Source organism: Dendrobates tinctorius, unplaced genomic scaffold (genome assembly GCF_039654945.1).
Source record: "Dendrobates tinctorius isolate UK_male_01 unplaced genomic scaffold, ASM3965494v1 ptg000048l, whole genome shotgun sequence".
NCBI classification, from domain to species: Eukaryota; Metazoa; Chordata; class Amphibia; order Anura; family Dendrobatidae; genus Dendrobates; species Dendrobates tinctorius.
Genome location: NW_027361716.1, coordinates 7,124,102 through 7,142,565, shown reverse-complemented (window position 1 = coordinate 7,142,565; position 18,464 = coordinate 7,124,102). Strand labels below are relative to the sequence as shown.

Below are 18,464 nucleotides of genomic sequence, written 5' to 3'. Positions count from 1 at the left end.
AAGGTCAAAAAGTTATTTTAAACATAGACGTAGTCGGCAGGATTTGCACCTGCGCGGGGAGACCCCAATGGATTTCTAGCCCATCGCCTTAACCACTCGGCCACGACTACTCAGAAGTCAAGCTGTTATGAGTTTCACACACGTTTTCTAACAGCACCATGATCACGCTCAGTGTTCAACCCTCTGGAAGACATCTCAGAAAAAGAAAAGAAAATACAAGGTCTCAGTAAAATGCAAAAATCTGATTTAAAGTCATCATCAATGGAACCATTCACAGTTTAATGCTTTTCCCTCTTCATAATGTGGATTTGGAGTCAGTCAGCTCCAAAAACATCCTTAAAAATAATACGAAAATGCAGAGAAGACTGAACATAATCATTTCCAAGTAAAAAAGACTTGATGTTCATTTGATCAGGCTTTGGAGCGTCTATTAACCATCTCAAGTTTCCAAAAATGTCCAGCGGTTAACTGAAATTACCATATCAATCTTCAGCTGTTTTTCACTTTGAACGGCTCCATACCTATAATACAAGTCAACGGTAAGGTTCGAAAGACCCTATAAAGGGTCCTGATTGACTTTTGTGTGCTACAAAAAAAGCCACAAAACACATTCAAAAGACGCCGAAAAGAATATTTAGAAAATCACCACCAAAAATGTTTATAAGTCACTTTAGGAAATTCTGGAAAACACAAGAAAAGATGGCTTAGAGAAAAATCAAAAACACTTCCATTTTGGCTTCAAATCCTTGTCAGATTCAGCCACTTGGAAAGAGTGTTATGTGAATATTGACTCAAGTCACAGAGTATGAGATTGCTTGGTATGACATAGACAATGAGTGATATAGACAATTTTAATTTTTGCTAATCCTACTTGATTGACAGCTTTGATCATGGTATTCCATGAATCCTTGAACTCTTTTTTTGTCTTTTATTATGTGGATTTTAAATTGCTTGTTTCATCATAAACATTGGGCATCGTCGATCTGAGTGCACATGGAAAAATTGAAATGTGTGCCCAGGTTCCACTGAAATTTGAACTCAGATCACTGGATTCAAAGTCCAGAGTGCTAACCATTACACCATGGAACCAACCATGATGCAATTATGGCTGTGGCTTGTTTTGCTGAATAAAGCATATGAAATCGTGAACGATGGCGAAAACAGGCTCCAAAGCTGCAGTGCAAATCTGCAATCATACACAATGGTAAATTGATATCTTATAACCTTTAATTCCACAAATTTACCAACATTTCCACGATATCACAGCTAGCGCAGTTTGAAATGTTGATGAAAAGTGGCTAGTAAAAAGATTGCTGTATCTGTTAATTGGAAAAAGTGTGAAAAAAATAAATTGCAAAACTTATACTGTTAGAAAACTGTTCATCCAGTAGTCGATAAAGATTAGCATTGCATGGTAAAAGGCTTCATCTGAGACATAATTTAAGGTTTGTGCAAATCAAAGTGCATGTCCCAGTCCATTAGCCAGGACAGCGGTCTGTGGCTGCTGGACAAGATCAAGAGAAAAACCTCTTACCTGATGGCACCCACGGTGTTTCTTTTGATTGGCGACAAGTCGCACATGTAATGTTGCTCCAGAATAGATTATCTAAAGAACAGTCAAAGATAAAGTCAGTTTGGTCCTAGAAACTCGCTCCATCACAGATCACTGTCATGGGGAATAGACTAGTAAACAGGCAAATTGAACAAAAAAGATAAAAGGTCAAAAAGTTATTGAAACAAATACGTAGTCGGCAGGATTTGAACCTGCGCGGTGAGACCCCAATGGATTTCACGTCTATCGCCTTAACCACTCGGCCACGACTACTCGGATGTCAAGCTGTTATGAGCTTCACACATGTTTTCTTATTAGAAAACTATTGCACCAAGTTATTGCACCATGATCACGCTCAGTGATCAACCCTCTGGAAGACATCTCAGAAAAAGAAAAGAAAATACAAGGTCTCAGTAAAATGCAAAAATCTGATTTAAAGTCATCATCAATGGGAACCATTCACAGTTTAATGCTTTTCCCTCTTCATAATGTGGATTTGGAGTCAGTCAGCTCCAAAAACATCCTTAAAAATAATACGAAAATGCTGAGAAGACTGAACATAATCATTTCCAAGTAAAAAAGACTTGATGTTCATTTGATCAGGCTTTGGAGCGTCTATTAACCATCTCAAGTTTCCAAAAATGTCCAGCGGTTAACTGAAATTACCATATCAATCTTCAGCTGTTTTTCACTTTGAACAGCTCCATACCTATACTACAAGTCAACGGTAAGGTTCGAAAGACCCTATAAAGGGTCCTGATTGACTTTTGTGTGCTACAAAAAAAGCCACAAAACACATTCAAAAGACGCCGAAAAGAATATTTAGAAAAACACCACCAAAAATGTTTATAAGGCACTTTAAGAAATTCTGGAAAACACAAGAAAAGATGGCTTAGAGAAAAATCAAAAACACTTCCTGCAGCCATTTTGGCTTCAAATCCTTGTCAGATTAACCCACTTGGAAAGAGTGTTATGTGAATATTGACTCTATTCACAGAGTATGAGATTGTTTGGTATGACATAGACAATTTTAATTTTTGCTAATCCTACTCCTACTGCTTTGACGATGGTATTCCATGAATCCTTGAACTCTTTTTTTGTCTTTTATTATGTGGATTTTAAATTGCTTGTTTCATCATAAACATTGGGCATCGTCGATCTGAGTGCAGATGGAAAAATCGAATTGTGTGCCCAGGTTCTACTGAGATTTGAACTCAGATCACTGGATTCAAAGTCCAGAGTGCTAACCATTACACCATGGAACCAACCATGACACAATCATGGCTGCGGCTTGTTTTGCTGAATAAAGCATATGAAATCGTGAACGATGGCGAAAACAGGCTCCAAAGCTGCAGTGCAAATCTGCAATCATACACAATGGTAAATTGATATCTTATAACCTTTCATTCCACAAATTTACCAACATTTCCACGATATCACAGCTAGCGCAGTTTGAAATGTTGATGAAAAGTGGCTAGTAAAAAGATTGCTGTATCTGTTACTTGGAAAAAGTGTGAAAAAAATAAATTGCAAAACTTATACTGTTAGAAAACTGTTCATCCAGTAGTCGATAAAGATTAGCATTGCATGGTAAAAGGCTTCATCTGAGAGATAATTTAAGGTTTGTGCAAATCAAAGTGCATGTCCCAGTCCATTAGCCAGGACAGCGGTCTGTGGCTGCTGGACAAGATCGAGAGAAAAACCTCTTACCTGATGGCACCCACGGTGCTTCTTTTGATTAGCAGCAAGTCGCACATGTAATGTTGCTCCAGAGTAGATTATCTAAAGAACAGTCAAAGATAAAGTCAGTTTGGTCCTAGAAACTCGCTCCATCACAGATCACTGTCATGGGGAATAGACTAGTAAACATGCAAATTGAACAACAAAGATAAAAGGTCAAAAAGTTATTTTAAACATAGACGTAGTCGGCAGGATTTGCACCTGCGCGGGGAGACCCCAATGGATTTCTAGCCCATCGCCTTAACCACTCGGCCACGACTACTCAGAAGTCAAGCTGTTATGAGTTTCACACACGTTTTCTAACAGCACCATGATCACGCTCAGTGTTCAACCCTCTGGAAGACATCTCAGAAAAAGAAAAGAAAATACAAGGTCTCAGTAAAATGCAAAAATCTGATTTAAAGTCATCATCAATGGAACCATTCACAGTTTAATGCTTTTCCCTCTTCATAATGTGGATTTGGAGTCAGTCAGCTCCAAAAACATCCTTAAAAATAATACGAAAATGCAGAGAAGACTGAACATAATCATTTCCAAGTAAAAAAGACTTGATGTTCATTTGATCAGGCTTTGGAGCGTCTATTAACCATCTCAAGTTTCCAAAAATGTCCAGCGGTTAACTGAAATTACCATATCAATCTTCAGCTGTTTTTCACTTTGAACGGCTCCATACCTCTAATACAAGTCAACGGTAAGGTTCGAAAGACCCTATAAAGGGTCCTGATTGACTTTTGTGTGCTACAAAAAAAGCCACAAAACACATTCAAAAGACGCCGAAAAGAATATTTAGAAAATCACCACCAAAAATGTTTATAAGTCACTTTAGGAAATTCTGGAAAACACAAGAAAAGATGGCTTAGAGAAAAATCAAAAACACTTCCATTTTGGCTTCAAATCCTTGTCAGATTCAGCCACTTGGAAAGAGTGTTATGTGAATATTGACTCAAGTCACAGAGTATGAGATTGCTTGGTATGACATAGACAATGAGTGATATAGACAATTTTAATTTTTGCTAATCCTACTTGATTGACAGCTTTGATCATGGTATTCCATGAATCCTTGAACTCTTTTTTTGTCTTTTATTATGTGGATTTTAAATTGCTTGTTTCATCATAAACATTGGGCATCGTCGATCTGAGTGCACATGGAAAAATTGAAATGTGTGCCCAGGTTCCACTGAGATTTGAACTCAGATCACTGGATTCAAAGTCCAGAGTGCTAACCATTACACCATGGAACCAACCATGACACAATCATGGCTGCGGCTTGTTTTGCTGAATAAAGCATATGAAATCGTGAACGATGGCGAAAACAGGCTCCAAAGCTGCAGTGCAAATCTGCAATCATACACAATGGTAAATTGATATCTTATAACCTTTCATTCCACAAATTTACCAACATTTCCACGATATCACAGCTAGCGCAGTTTGAAATGTTGATGAAAAGTGGCTAGTAAAAAGATTGCTGTATCTGTTACTTGGAAAAAGTGTGAAAAAAATAAATTGCAAAACTTATACTGTTAGAAAACTGTTCATCCAGTAGTCGATAAAGATTAGCATTGCATGGTAAAAGGCTTCATCTGAGAGATAATTTAAGGTTTGTGCAAATCAAAGTGCATGTCCCAGTCCATTAGCCAGGACAGCGGTCTGTGGCTGCTGGACAAGATCGAGAGAAAAACCTCTTACCTGATGGCACCCACGGTGCTTCTTTTGATTAGCAGCAAGTCGCACATGTAATGTTGCTCCAGAGTAGATTATCTAAAGAACAGTCAAAGATAAAGTCAGTTTGGTCCTAGAAACTCGCTCCATCACAGATCACTGTCATGGGGAATAGACTAGTAAACATGCAAATTGAACAACAAAGATAAAAGGTCAAAAAGTTATTTTAAACATAGACGTAGTCGGCAGGATTTGCACCTGCGCGGGGAGACCCCAATGGATTTCTAGCCCATCGCCTTAACCACTCGGCCACGACTACTCAGAAGTCAAGCTGTTATGAGTTTCACACACGTTTTCTAACAGCACCATGATCACGCTCAGTGTTCAACCCTCTGGAAGACATCTCAGAAAAAGAAAAGAAAATACAAGGTCTCAGTAAAATGCAAAAATCTGATTTAAAGTCATCATCAATGGAACCATTCACAGTTTAATGCTTTTCCCTCTTCATAATGTGGATTTGGAGTCAGTCAGCTCCAAAAACATCCTTAAAAATAATACGAAAATGCAGAGAAGACTGAACATAATCATTTCCAAGTAAAAAAGACTTGATGTTCATTTGATCAGGCTTTGGAGCGTCTATTAACCATCTCAAGTTTCCAAAAATGTCCAGCGGTTAACTGAAATTACCATATCAATCTTCAGCTGTTTTTCACTTTGAACGGCTCCATACCTCTAATACAAGTCAACGGTAAGGTTCGAAAGACCCTATAAAGGGTCCTGATTGACTTTTGTGTGCTACAAAAAAAGCCACAAAACACATTCAAAAGACGCCGAAAAGAATATTTAGAAAATCACCACCAAAAATGTTTATAAGTCACTTTAGGAAATTCTGGAAAACACAAGAAAAGATGGCTTAGAGAAAAATCAAAAACACTTCCATTTTGGCTTCAAATCCTTGTCAGATTCAGCCACTTGGAAAGAGTGTTATGTGAATATTGACTCAAGTCACAGAGTATGAGATTGCTTGGTATGACATAGACAATGAGTGATATAGACAATTTTAATTTTTGCTAATCCTACTTGATTGACAGCTTTGATCATGGTATTCCATGAATCCTTGAACTCTTTTTTTGTCTTTTATTATGTGGATTTTAAATTGCTTGTTTCATCATAAACATTGGGCATCGTCGATCTGAGTGCACATGGAAAAATTGAAATGTGTGCCCAGGTTCCACTGAGATTTGAACTCAGATCACTGGATTCAAAGTCCAGAGTGCTAACCATTACACCATGGAACCAACCATGATGCAATCATGGCTGTGGCTTGTTTTGCTGAATAAAGCATATGAAATCGTGAACGATGGCGAAAACAGGCTCCAAAGCTGCAGTGCAAATCTGCAATCATACACAATGGTAAATTGATATCTTATAACCTTTAATTCCACAAATTTACCAACATTTCCACGATATCACAGCTAGCGCAGTTTGAAATGTTGATGAAAAGTGGCTAGTAAAAAGATTGCTGTATCTGTTACTTGGAAAAAGTGTGAAAAAAATAAATTGCAAAACTTATACTGTTAGAAAACTGTTCATCCAGTAGTCGATAAAGATTAGCATTGCATGGTAAAAGGCTTCATCTGAGAGATAATTTAAGGTTTGTGCAAATCAAAGTGCATGTCCCAGTCCATTAGCCAGGACAGCGGTCTGTGGCTGCTGGACAAGATCAAGAGAAAAACCTCTTACCTGATGGCACCCACGGTGTTTCTTTTGATTGGCGACAAGTCGCACATGTAATGTTGCTCCAGAATAGATTATCTAAAGAACAGTCAAAGATAAAGTCAGTTTGGTCCTAGAAACTCGCTCCATCACAGATCACTGTCATGGGGAATAGACTAGTAAACAGGCAAATTGAACAAAAAAGATAAAAGGTCAAAAAGTTATTGAAACAAATACGTAGTCGGCAGGATTTGAACCTGCGCGGTGAGACCCCAATGGATTTCACGTCTATCGCCTTAACCACTCGGCCACGACTACTCGGATGTCAAGCTGTTATGAGCTTCACACATGTTTTCTTATTAGAAAACTATTGCACCAAGTTATTGCACCATGATCACGCTCAGTGATCAACCCTCTGGAAGACATCTCAGAAAAAGAAAAGAAAATACAAGGTCTCAGTAAAATGCAAAAATCTGATTTAAAGTCATCATCAATGGGAACCATTCACAGTTTAATGCTTTTCCCTCTTCATAATGTGGATTTGGAGTCAGTCAGCTCCAAAAACATCCTTAAAAATAATACGAAAATGCTGAGAAGACTGAACATAATCATTTCCAAGTAAAAAAGACTTGATGTTCATTTGATCAGGCTTTGGAGCGTCTATTAACCATCTCAAGTTTCCAAAAATGTCCAGCGGTTAACTGAAATTACCATATCAATCTTCAGCTGTTTTTCACTTTGAACAGCTCCATACCTATACTACAAGTCAACGGTAAGGTTCGAAAGACCCTATAAAGGGTCCTGATTGACTTTTGTGTGCTACAAAAAAAGCCACAAAACACATTCAAAAGACGCCGAAAAGAATATTTAGAAAAACACCACCAAAAATGTTTATAAGGCACTTTAAGAAATTCTGGAAAACACAAGAAAAGATGGCTTAGAGAAAAATCAAAAACACTTCCTGCAGCCATTTTGGCTTCAAATCCTTGTCAGATTAACCCACTTGGAAAGAGTGTTATGTGAATATTGACTCTATTCACAGAGTATGAGATTGTTTGGTATGACATAGACAATTTTAATTTTTGCTAATCCTACTTGATCCTAATCCTACTGCTTTGACGATGGTATTCCATGAATCCTTGAACTCTTTTTTTGTCTTTTATTATGTGGATTTTAAATTGCTTGTTTCATCATAAACACTGGGCATCGTCGATCTGAGTGCAGATGGAAAAATCGAATTGTGTGCCCAGGTTCTACTGAGATTTGAACTCAGATCACTGGATTCAAAGTCCAGAGTGCTAACCATTACACCACGGAACCAACCATGACACAATCATGGCTGCGGCTTGTTTTGCTGAATAAAGCATATGAAATCGTGAACGATGGCGAAAACAGGCTCCAAAGCTGCAGTGCAAATCTGCAATCATACACAATGGTAAATTGATATCTTATAACCTTTCATTCCACAAATTTACCAACATTTCCACGATATCACAGCTAGCGCAGTTTGAAATGTTGATGAAAAGTGGCTAGTAAAAAGATTGCTGTATCTGTTACTTGGAAAAAGTGTGAAAAAAATAAATTGCAAAACTTATACTGTTAGAAAACTGTTCATCCAGTAGTCGATAAAGATTAGCATTGCATGGTAAAAGGCTTCATCTGAGAGATAATTTAAGGTTTGTGCAAATCAAAGTGCATGTCCCAGTCCATTAGCCAGGACAGCGGTCTGTGGCTGCTGGACAAGATCGAGAGAAAAACCTCTTACCTGATGGCACCCACGGTGCTTCTTTTGATTAGCAGCAAGTCGCACATGTAATGTTGCTCCAGAGTAGATTATCTAAAGAACAGTCAAAGATAAAGTCAGTTTGGTCCTAGAAACTCGCTCCATCACAGATCACTGTCATGGGGAATAGACTAGTAAACATGCAAATTGAACAACAAAGATAAAAGGTCAAAAAGTTATTTTAAACATAGACGTAGTCGGCAGGATTTGCACCTGCGCGGGGAGACCCCAATGGATTTCTAGCCCATCGCCTTAACCACTCGGCCACGACTACTCAGAAGTCAAGCTGTTATGAGTTTCACACACGTTTTCTAACAGCACCATGATCACGCTCAGTGTTCAACCCTCTGGAAGACATCTCAGAAAAAGAAAAGAAAATACAAGGTCTCAGTAAAATGCAAAAATCTGATTTAAAGTCATCATCAATGGAACCATTCACAGTTTAATGCTTTTCCCTCTTCATAATGTGGATTTGGAGTCAGTCAGCTCCAAAAACATCCTTAAAAATAATACGAAAATGCAGAGAAGACTGAACATAATCATTTCCAAGTAAAAAAGACTTGATGTTCATTTGATCAGGCTTTGGAGCGTCTATTAACCATCTCAAGTTTCCAAAAATGTCCAGCGGTTAACTGAAATTACCATATCAATCTTCAGCTGTTTTTCACTTTGAACGGCTTCATACCTATAATACAAGTCAACGGTAAGGTTCGAAAGACCCTATAAAGGGTCCTGATTGACTTTTGTGTGCTACAAAAAAAGCCACAAAACACATTCAAAAGACGCCGAAAAGAATATTTAGAAAAACACCACCAAAAATGTTTATAAGTCACTTTAGGAAATTCTGGAAAACACAAGAAAAGATGGCTTAGAGAAAAATCAAAAACACTTCCATTTTGGCTTCAAATCCTTGTCAGATTCAGCCACTTGGAAAGAGTGTTATGTGAATATTGACTCAAGTCACAGAGTATGAGATTGCTTGGTATGACATAGACAATGAGTGATATAGACAATTTTAATTTTTGCTAATCCTACTTGATTGACAGCTTTGATCATGGTATTCCATGAATCCTTGAACTCTTTTTTTGTCTTTTATTATGTGGATTTTAAATTGCTTGTTTCATCATAAACATTGGGCATCGTCGATCTGAGAGCACATGGAAAAATTGAAATGTGTGCCCAGGTTCCACTGAGATTTGAACTAAGATCACTGGATTCAAAGTCCAGAGTGCTAACCATTACACCATGGAACCAACCATGATGCAATCATGGCTGTGGCTTGTTTTGCTGAATAAAGCATATGAAATCGTGAACGATGGCGAAAACAGGCTCCAAAGCTGCAGTGCAAATCTGCAATCATACACAATGGTAAATTGATATCTTATAACCTTTAATTCCACAAATTTACCAACATTTCCACGATATCACAGCTAGCGCAGTTTGAAATGTTGATGAAAAGTGGATAGTAAAAAGATTGCTGTATCTGTTACTTGGAAAAAGTGTGAAAAAAATAAATTGCAAAACTTATACTGTTAGAAAACTGTTCATCCAGTAGTCGATAAAGATTAGCATTGCATGGTAAAAGGCTTCATCTGAGAGATAATTTAAGGTTTGTGCAAATCAAAGTGCATGTCCCAGTCCATTAGCCAGGACAGCGGTCTGTGGCTGCTGGACAAGATCGAGAGAAAAACCTCTTACCTGATGGCACCCACGGTGTTTCTTTTGATTGGCGACAAGTCGCACATGTAATGTTGCTCCAGAATAGATTATCTAAAGAACAGTCAAAGATAAAGTCAGTTTGGTCCTAGAAACTCGCTCCATCACAGATCACTGTCATGGGGAATAGACTAGTAAACATGCAAATTGAACAAAAAAGATAAAAGGTCAAAAGGTTATTGAAACATAGACGTAGTCGGCAGGATTTGAACCTGCGAGGGGAGACCCCAATGGATTTCAAGTCCATCGCCTTAACCACTCGGCAACGACTACTCGGATGTCAAGCTGTTATGAGCTTCACACATGTTTTCTTATTAGAAAACTATTGCACCAAGTTATTGCACCATGATCACGCTCAGTGATCAACCCTCTGGAAGACATCTCAGAAAAAGAAAAGAAAATACAAGGTCTCAGTAAAATGCAAAAATCTGATTTAAAGTCATCATCAATGGGAACCATTCACAGTTTAAAGCTTTTCCCTCTTCATAATGTGGATTTGGAGTCAGTCAGCTCCAAAAACATCCTTAAAAATAATCCAAAAATGCTGAGAAGACTGAACATAATCATTTCCAAGTAAAAAAGACTTGATGTTCATTTGATCAGGCTTTGGAGTATCTATTAACCATCTCAAGTTTCCAAAAATGTCCAGCGGTTAACTGAAATTACCATATCAATCTTCAGCTGTTTTTCACTTTGAACAGCTCCATACCTATAATACAAGTCAACGGTAAGGTTCGAAAGACCCTATAAAGGGTCCTGATTGACTTTTGTGTGCTACAAAAAAAGCCACAAAACACATTCAAAAGACGCCGAAAAGAATTTTTAGAAAAACACCACCAAAAATGTTTATGAGGCACTTTAGGAAATTCCTGAAGCCATTTTGGCTTCAAATCCTTGTCAGATTCACCCACTTGGAAAGAGTGTTATGTGAATATTGACTCAAGTCACAGAGTATGAGATTGCTTGGTATGACATAGACAATGAGTGACATAGACAATTTTAATTTTTGCTAATCCTACTTGATTGACAGCTTTGACCATGGTATTCCATGAATCCTTGAACTCTTTTTTTGTCTTTTATTATGTGGATTTTAAATTGCTTGTTTCATCATAAACATTGGGCATCGTCGATCTGAGTGCAGATGGAAAAATTGAAATGTGTGCCCAGGTTCCACTGAGATTTGAATTCAGATAACAGGATTCAAAGTCAAAAGTGCTAACCATTACACCATGGAACCAACCATTACACAGTCATGGCTGCGGCTTGTTGTGCTGAATAAAGCATATGAAATCGTGAACGATGGCGAAAACAGGCTCCAAAGCTGCAGTGCAAATCTGCAATCATACACAATGGTAAATTGATATCTTATAACCTTTCATTCCACAAATTTACCAACATTTCCACGATATCACAGCTAGGACAGTTTGAAATGTTGATGAAAAGTGGCTAGTAAAAAGATTGCTGTATCTGTTACTTGGAAAAAGTGTGAAAAAAATAAATTGCAAAACTTATACTGTTAGAAAACTGTTCATCCAGTAGTTGATAAAGATTAGCATTGCATGGTAAAAGGCTTCATCTGAGAGATAATTTAAGGTTTGTGCAAATCAAAGTGCATGTCCCAGTCCATTAGCCAGGACAGCGGTCTGTGGCTGCTGGACAAGATCAAGAGAAAAACCTCTTACCTGATGGCACCCACGGTGCTTCTTTGGATTAGCGGCAAGTCGCACATGTAATGTTGCTCCAGAATAGATTATCTAAAGAACAGTCAAAGATAAAGTCAGTTTGGTCCTAGAAACTCGCTCCATCACAGATCACTGTCATGGGGAATAGACTAGTAAACATGCAAATTGAACAACAAAGATAAAAGGTCAAAAAGTTATTGAAACATAGACGTAGTCGGCAGGATTTGAACCTGCGCGGGGAGACCCCAATGGATTTCTAGTCCATCGCCTTAACCACTCGGCCACGACTACTCGGACGTCAAGCTGTTATGAGTTTCACACATGTTTTCTAATAGCACCATGATCAAGCTCAGTGATCAACCCTCTGGAAGACATCTCAGAAAATGAAAAGAAAATACAAGGTCTCAGTAAAATGCAAAAATCTGATTTAAAGTCATCATCAATGGGAACCATTCACAGTTTAAAGCTTTTCCCTCTTCATAATGTGGATTTGGAGTCAGTCAGCTCCAAAAACATCCTTAAAAATCATCCAAAAATGCTGAGAAGACTGAACATAATCATTTCCAAGTAAAAAAGACTTGATGTTCATTTGATCAGGTTTTGGAGCGTCTATTAACCATCTCAAGTTTCTAAAAATGTCCAGCGGTTAACTGAAATTACCATATCAATCTTCAGCTGTTTTTCACTTTGAACAGCTCCATATCTATAATACAAGTCAACGGTAAGGTTCGAAAGACCCTATAAAGGGTCCTGATTGACTTTTGTGTGCTACAAAAAAAGCCACAAAACACATTCAAAAGACGCCGAAAAGAATTTTTAGAAAAACACCACCAAAAATGTTTATAAGGCACTTTAGGAAATTCTGGAAAACACAAGAAAAGATGGCTTAGAGAAATATCAAAAACACTTCCTGAAGCCATTTTGGCTTCAAATCCTTGTCAGATTCACCCACTTGGAAAGAGTGTTATGTGAATATTGACTCAAGTCACAGAGTATGAGATTGCTTGGTATGACATAGACAATGAGTGATATTGACAGCTTTGACCATGAATCCTTGAACTCTTTTTTTGTCTTTTATTATGTGGATTTTAAATTGCTTGTTTCATCATAAACATTTGGCATCGTCGATCTGAGTGCAGATGGAAAAATCGAAATGCAATCTGGATTCAAAGTCGAGAGTGCTAACCATTACACCATGAAACCAACCATGACATAGTCATGGCTGCGGCTTGTTGTGCTGAATAAAGCATATGAAATCGTGAACGATGGCGAAAACAGGCTCCAAAGCTGCAGTGCAAATCTGCAATCATACACAATGGTAAATTGATATCTTATAACCTTTCATTCCACAAATTTACCAACATTTCCACGATATCATAGCTAGGACAGTTTGAAATGTTGATGAAAAGTGGCTAGTAAAAAGATTGCTGTATCTGTTACTTGGAAAAAGTGTGAAAAAAATAAATTGCAAAACTTATACTGTTAGAAAACTGTTCATCCAGTAGTCGATAAAGATTAGCATTGCATGGTAAAAGGCTTCATCTGAGATATAATTTAAGGTTTGTGCAAATCAAAGTGCATGTCCCAGTCCATTAGCCAGGACAGCGGTCTGTGGCTGCTGGACAAGATCAAGAGAAAAACCTCTTACCTGATGGCACCCACGATGCTTTTTTTATTTAGCGGCAAGTCGCACATGTAATGTTGCTCCAGAATAGATTATCTAAAGAACAGTCAAATATAAAGTCAGTTTGGTCCTAGAAACTCGCTCCATCACAGATCACTGTCATGGGGAATAGACTAGTAAACATGCAAATTGAACAACAAAGATAAAAGGTCAAAAAGTTATTTTAAACATAGACGTAGTCGGCAGGATTTGAACCTGCGCGTGGAGACCCCAATGGATTTCTAGTCCATCTCCTTAACCACTCGGCCACGACTACTCAGACGTCAAGCTGTAATGAGTTTCACACACGTTTTCTAATAGCACCATGATCAAGCTCAGTGATCAACCCTCTGGAAGACATCTCAGAAAAAGAAAAGAAAATACAAGGTCTCAGTAAAATGCAAAAATCTGATTTAAAGTCATCATCATCAATGGGAACCATTCACAGTTTAAAGCTTTTCCCTCTTCATAATGTGGATTTGGAGTCAGTCAGCTCCAAAAACATCCTTAAAAATAATCCGAAAATGCTGAGAAGACTGAACATAATCATTTCCAAGTAAAAAAGACTTGATGTTCATTTGATCAGGCTTTGGAGCGTCTATTAACCATCTCAAGTTTCCAAAAATGTCCAGCGGTTAACTGAAATTACCATATCAATCTTCAGATGTTTTTCACTTTGAACAGCTCCATACCTATAATACAAGTCAACGGTAAGGTTCGAAAGACCCTATAAAGGGTCCTGATTGACTTTTGTGTGCTACAAAAAAAGCCACAAAACACATTCAAAAGACGCCGAAAAGAATTTTTAGAAAAACACCACCAAAAATGTTTATAAGGCACTTTAGGAAATTCTGGAAAACACAAGAAAAGATGGCTTAGAGAAAAATCAAAAACACTTCCTGAAGCCATTTTGGCTTCAAATCCTTGTCAGATTCACCCACTTGGAAAGAGTATTATGTGAATATTGACTCAAGTCACAGAGTATGAGATTGCTTGGTATGACATAGACAATGAGTGACATAGACAATTTTAATTTTTGCTAATCCTACTTGATTGACAGCTTTGACCATGGTATTCCATGAATCCTTGAACTCTTTTTTTGTCTTTTATTATGTGTGTTTTAAATTGCTTGTTTCATCATAAACATTGGGCATCGTCGATCTGAGTGCAGATGGAAAAATTGAAATGTGTGCCCAGGTTCCACTGAGATTTGAATTCAGATAACAGGATTCAAAGTCCAAAGTGCTAACCATTACACCATGGAACCAACCATTACACAGTCATGGCTGCGGCTTGTTGTGCTGAATAAAGCATATGAAATCGTGAACGATGGCGAAAACATTCTCCAAAGCTGCAGTGCAAATCTGCAATCATACACAATGGTAAATTGATATCTTATAACCTTTCATTCCACAAATTTACCAACATTTCCACGATATCACAGCTAGGACAGTTTGAAATGTTGATGAAAAGTGGCTAGTAAAAAGATTGCTGTCTCTGTTACTTGGAAAAAGTGTGAAAAAAATAAATTGCAAAACTTATACTGTTAGAAAACTGTTCATCCAGTAGTCGATAAAGATTAGTATTGCATGGTAAAAGGCTTCATCTGAGAGATAATTTAAGGTTTGTGCAAATCAAAGTGCATGTCCCAGTCCATTAGCCAGGACAGCGGTCTGTGGCTGCTGGACAAGATCAAGAGAAAAACCTCTTACCTGATGGCACCCACGGTGCTTCTTTTGATTAGCGGCAAGTCGCACATGTAATGTTGCTCCAGAATAGATTATCTAAAGAACAGTCAAAGATAAAGTCAGTTTGGTCCTAGAAATTCGCTCCATCACAGATCACTGTCATGGGGAATAGACTAGTAAACATGCAAATTGAACAACAAAGATAAAAGGTCAAAAAGTTTTTGAAACATAGACATAGTCGGCAGGATTTGAACCTGCGCGGGGAGACCCCAATGGATTTCAAGTCCATCGCCTTTACCACTCGGCCACGACTACTCGGACGTCAAGCTGTTATGAGTTTCACACATGTTTTCTAATAGCACCATGATCAAGCTCAGTGATCAACCATCTGGAAGACATCTCAGAAAATGAAAAGAAAATACAAGGTCTCAGTAAAATGCAAAAATCTGATTTAAAGTCATCATCAATGGGAACCATTCACAGTTTAAAGCTTTTTCCTCTTCATAATGTGGATTTGGAGTCAGTCAGCTCCAAAAACATCCTTAAAAATAATCCAAAAATGCTGAGAAGACTGAACATAATCATTTCCAAGTAAAAAAGACTTGATGTTCATTTGATCAGGCTTTGGAGCATCTATTAACCATCTCAAGTTTCCAAAAATGTCCAGCGGTTAACTGAAATTACCATATCAATCTTCAGCTGTTTTTCACTTTGAACAGCTCCATACCTATAATACAAGTCAACGGTAAGGTTCGAAAGACCCTATAAAGGGTCCTGATTGACTTTTGTGTGCTACAAAAAAAGCCACAAAACACATTCAAAAGACGCCGAAAAGAATTTTTAGAAAAACACCACCAAAAATGTTTATAAGGCACTTTAGGAAATTCTGGAAAACACAAGAAAAGATGGCTTAGAGAAAAATCAAAAACACTTCCTGAAGACATTTTGGCTTCAAAATCTTGTCAGATTCACCCACTTGGAAAGAGTGTTATGTGAATATTGACTCAAGTCACAGAGTATGAGATTGCTTGGTATGACATAGACAATGAGTGACATAGACAATGAGTGACATAGACAATTTTAATTTTTGCTAATCCTACTTGATTGACAGCTTTGACCATGGTATTCCATGAATCCTTGAACTCTTTTTTTGTCTTTTATTATGTGTATTTTAAATTGCTTGTTTCATCATAAACACTGGGCATCGTCGATCTGAGTGCAGATGGAAAAATTGAAATGTGTGCCCAGGTTCCACTGAGATTTGAATTCAGAGTCCAGAGTGCTAACCATTACACCATGGAACCAACCATTACACAGTCATGGCTGCGGCTTGTTGTGCTGAATAAAGCATATGAAATCGTGAACGATGGCGAAAACAGGCTCCAAAGCTGCAGTGCAAATCTGAAATCATACACAATGGTAAATTGATATCTTATAACCTTTTATTCCACAAATTTACCAACATTTCCACGATATCACAGCTAGGACAGTTTGAAATGTTGATGAAAAGTGGCTAGTAAAAAGATTGCTGTATCTGTTACTTGGAAAAATTGTGAAAAAAATAAATTGCAAAACTTATACTGTTAGAAAACTGTTCATACAGTAGTTGATAAAGATTAGCATTGCATGGTAAAAGGCTTCATCTGAGAGATAATTTAAGGTTTGTGCAAATCAAAGTGCATGTCCCAGTCCATTAGCCAGGACAGCGGTCTGTGGCTGCTGGACAAGATAAAGAGAAAAACCTCTTACCTGATGGCACCACGGTGCTTCTTTTGATTAGCGGCAAGTCGCACATGTAATGTTGCTCCAGAATAGATTATCTAAAGAACAGTCAAAGATAAAGTCAGTTTGGTCCTAGAAACTCGCTCCATCACAGATCACTGTCATGGGGAATAGACTAGTAAACATGCAAATTGAACAACAAAGATAAAAGGTCAAAAAGTTATTGAAACATAGACGTGGTCAGCAGGATTTGAACCTGCGCAGGGAGACCCCAATGGATTTCTAGTCCATCGCCTTAACAACTCGTCCACGACTACTCGGACGTCAAGCTGTTATGAGTTTCACACATGTTTTCTAATAGCACCATGATCAAGCTCAGTGATCAACCCTCTGGAAGACATCTCAGAAAAAGAAAAGAAAATACAAGGTCTCAGTAAAATGCAAAAATCTGATTTAAAGTCATCATCAATGGGAACCATTCACAGTTTAAAGCTTTTCCCTCTTCATAATGTGGATTTGGAGTCAGTCAGCTCCAAAAACATCCTTAAAAATAATCCAAAAATGCTGAGAAGACTGAACATAATCATTTCCAAGTAAAAAAGACTTGATGTTCATTTGATCAGGCTTTGGAGCGTCTATTAACCATCTCAAGTTTCCAAAAATGACCAGCGGTTAACTGAAATTACCATATCAATCTTCAGCTGTTTTTCACTTTGAACAGCTCCATACCTATAATACAAGTCAACGGTAAGGTTCGAAAGACCCTATAAAGGGTCCTGATTGACTTTTGTGTGCTACAAAAAAAGCCACAAAACACATTCAAAAGACGCCGAAAAGAATTTTTAGAAAAACACCACCAAAAATGTTTATAAGGCACTTTAGGAAATTCTGGAAAACACAAGAAAAGATGGCTTAGAGAAAAATCAAAAACACTTCCTGAAGCCATTTTGGCTTCAAATCCTTGTCAGATTCACCCACTTGGAAAGAGTGTTATGTGAATATTGACTCAAGTCACAGAGTATGAGATTGCTTGGTATGACATAGACAATGAGTGATATTGACAGCTTTGACCATGAATCCTTGAACTCTTTTTTTGTCTTTTATTATGTGGATTTTAAATTGCTTGTTTCATCATAAACATTTGGCATCGTCTATCTGAGTGCAGATGGAAAAATCAAAATGCACTCTGGATTCAAAGTCGAGAGTGCTAACCATTACACCATGAAACCAACCATGACATAGTCATGGCTGCGGCTTGTTGTGCTGAATAAAGCATATGAAATCGTGAACGATGGCGAAAACAGGCTCCAAAGCTGCAGTGCAAATCTGCAATCATACACAATGGTAAATTGATATCTTATAACCTTTCATTCCACAAATTTACCAACATTTCCACGATATCACAGCTAGGACAGTTTGAAATGTTGATGAAAAGTGGCTAGTAAAAAGATTGCTGTATCTGTTACTTGGAAAAAGTGTGAAAAAAATAAATTGCAAAACTTATACTGTTAGAAAACTGTTAATCCAGTAGTCGATAAAGATT

The 18,464-nt window shown here is 37.7% G+C and overlaps 16 non-coding genes across 16 annotated transcripts; all 16 read right to left on the bottom strand.

Moving 5' to 3' along the window:
- Positions 1-28: 28 nt before the first annotated feature.
- On the bottom strand, positions 29-110 carry TRNAS-AGA (transfer RNA serine (anticodon AGA)). The gene has a single exon. It is a non-coding gene; the product is annotated as a tRNA-Ser (tRNA).
- Positions 111-1,017: 907 nt separating this feature from the next.
- TRNAQ-UUG (transfer RNA glutamine (anticodon UUG)) lies at positions 1,018-1,089 on the bottom strand. Its single transcript has one exon. It is a non-coding gene; the product is annotated as a tRNA-Gln (tRNA).
- A 654-nt stretch (positions 1,090-1,743) lies between these two features.
- TRNAS-UGA (transfer RNA serine (anticodon UGA)) lies at positions 1,744-1,825 on the bottom strand. Its single transcript has one exon. It is a non-coding gene; the product is annotated as a tRNA-Ser (tRNA).
- Positions 1,826-2,745: 920 nt separating this feature from the next.
- TRNAQ-UUG (transfer RNA glutamine (anticodon UUG)) lies at positions 2,746-2,817 on the bottom strand. Its single transcript has one exon. It is a non-coding gene; the product is annotated as a tRNA-Gln (tRNA).
- A 655-nt stretch (positions 2,818-3,472) lies between these two features.
- TRNAS-AGA (transfer RNA serine (anticodon AGA)) lies at positions 3,473-3,554 on the bottom strand. Its single transcript has one exon. It is a non-coding gene; the product is annotated as a tRNA-Ser (tRNA).
- Positions 3,555-4,461: 907 nt separating this feature from the next.
- TRNAQ-UUG (transfer RNA glutamine (anticodon UUG)) lies at positions 4,462-4,533 on the bottom strand. The gene has a single exon. It is a non-coding gene; the product is annotated as a tRNA-Gln (tRNA).
- A 655-nt stretch (positions 4,534-5,188) lies between these two features.
- TRNAS-AGA (transfer RNA serine (anticodon AGA)) lies at positions 5,189-5,270 on the bottom strand. The gene has a single exon. It is a non-coding gene; the product is annotated as a tRNA-Ser (tRNA).
- Positions 5,271-6,177: 907 nt separating this feature from the next.
- TRNAQ-UUG (transfer RNA glutamine (anticodon UUG)) lies at positions 6,178-6,249 on the bottom strand. The gene has a single exon. It is a non-coding gene; the product is annotated as a tRNA-Gln (tRNA).
- A 654-nt stretch (positions 6,250-6,903) lies between these two features.
- TRNAS-UGA (transfer RNA serine (anticodon UGA)) lies at positions 6,904-6,985 on the bottom strand. The gene has a single exon. It is a non-coding gene; the product is annotated as a tRNA-Ser (tRNA).
- Positions 6,986-7,915: 930 nt separating this feature from the next.
- TRNAQ-UUG (transfer RNA glutamine (anticodon UUG)) lies at positions 7,916-7,987 on the bottom strand. The gene has a single exon. It is a non-coding gene; the product is annotated as a tRNA-Gln (tRNA).
- Positions 7,988-8,642: 655 nt separating this feature from the next.
- Positions 8,643-8,724, bottom strand: TRNAS-AGA (transfer RNA serine (anticodon AGA)). The gene has a single exon. It is a non-coding gene; the product is annotated as a tRNA-Ser (tRNA).
- A 907-nt stretch (positions 8,725-9,631) lies between these two features.
- On the bottom strand, positions 9,632-9,703 carry TRNAQ-UUG (transfer RNA glutamine (anticodon UUG)). Its single transcript has one exon. It is a non-coding gene; the product is annotated as a tRNA-Gln (tRNA).
- Positions 9,704-10,357: 654 nt separating this feature from the next.
- On the bottom strand, positions 10,358-10,439 carry TRNAS-UGA (transfer RNA serine (anticodon UGA)). The gene has a single exon. It is a non-coding gene; the product is annotated as a tRNA-Ser (tRNA).
- A 1,618-nt stretch (positions 10,440-12,057) lies between these two features.
- Positions 12,058-12,139, bottom strand: TRNAS-AGA (transfer RNA serine (anticodon AGA)). Its single transcript has one exon. It is a non-coding gene; the product is annotated as a tRNA-Ser (tRNA).
- Positions 12,140-13,706: 1,567 nt separating this feature from the next.
- On the bottom strand, positions 13,707-13,788 carry TRNAS-AGA (transfer RNA serine (anticodon AGA)). The gene has a single exon. It is a non-coding gene; the product is annotated as a tRNA-Ser (tRNA).
- A 1,644-nt stretch (positions 13,789-15,432) lies between these two features.
- Positions 15,433-15,514, bottom strand: TRNAS-UGA (transfer RNA serine (anticodon UGA)). The gene has a single exon. It is a non-coding gene; the product is annotated as a tRNA-Ser (tRNA).
- Positions 15,515-18,464: the final 2,950 nt, after the last annotated feature.